The following is a 917-nucleotide window of genomic DNA, read 5'->3' as shown; positions in this document are numbered from 1 at the left end:
GGGCGTGGTTGGGAGGAACGGCCCCCCCGATCTGAACTCGAGTGGTGTTCTGTTGTTGGACTTCTGTGCTCATCATGGATTGTCCATCACGAACACCATGTTCAAGCATAAGGGTGTCCATATGTGCACTTGGCACCAGGACACCCTAGGTCGCAGTTCAATGATCGATTTTGTCGTCGTTTCATCGGATCTGCGACTGTATGTCTTGGACACTCGGGTGAAGAGAGGTGCGGAGCTGTCCACCATCCAGCGTCTCAGGAGGGGGAAGCAGTGCAGCACCAACACTGTTTATAGTGGGGATGGTGTGCTGCTGACCTCAACTCGGGACGTTGTGGGCCGGTGGGCAGAATACTTCGAAGACCTCCTCAATCCCATCAACATGCCTTCTGTTGAGGAAGCTGAGCCTGGGGACTCTGGGTCGGGCTCTCCAATCTCTGGGGACGAGGTCGCCGAGGTGGTCAAACAGCTCCTCGGTGGCAGGGCCCCGGGGGTGGATGAGATCCGCCCAGAGTTCCTTAATGCTCTGGATGTTGTAGGGTTGACTCTGCAATATCGCATGGACATCGGGGGCAGTTCCCCTGGATTGGCAGACTGGGGTGGTGATCCCCCTGTTCAAAGGGGGGGACCGGAGGGTGTGCTCCAATTACAGGGGTCACACTCTTAAGCCTCCCTGGTAAGGTCTATTCAGGGGTCCTGGAGAGGAGGGTCCATCAGATAGTCGAACCTCGGATTCAGGAAGAGCAGTGTGGTTCTGGTTCTGGTCGTGGAACACTGGACCATCTCTACGCCCTCAGCAGGGTCTTGGAGGGGGCATGGGAGTTCACCCAACAGGTCTACATGTGTTTTGTGGACTTGGAGAAGGCGTTCGACTGTGTCTCTAGGGGGCCCTGTGGGGGGTTCTCCGGGAGTATGGGGTA

This window comes from Poecilia formosa, unplaced genomic scaffold, assembly GCF_000485575.1.
Source record: "Poecilia formosa unplaced genomic scaffold, Poecilia_formosa-5.1.2 Scaffold560, whole genome shotgun sequence".
In the NCBI taxonomy this organism is placed as follows: Eukaryota; Metazoa; Chordata; class Actinopteri; order Cyprinodontiformes; family Poeciliidae; genus Poecilia; species Poecilia formosa.
The sequence above is the reverse complement of the archived record's forward strand: the minus strand, read 5'-3'. Positions refer to the sequence as shown.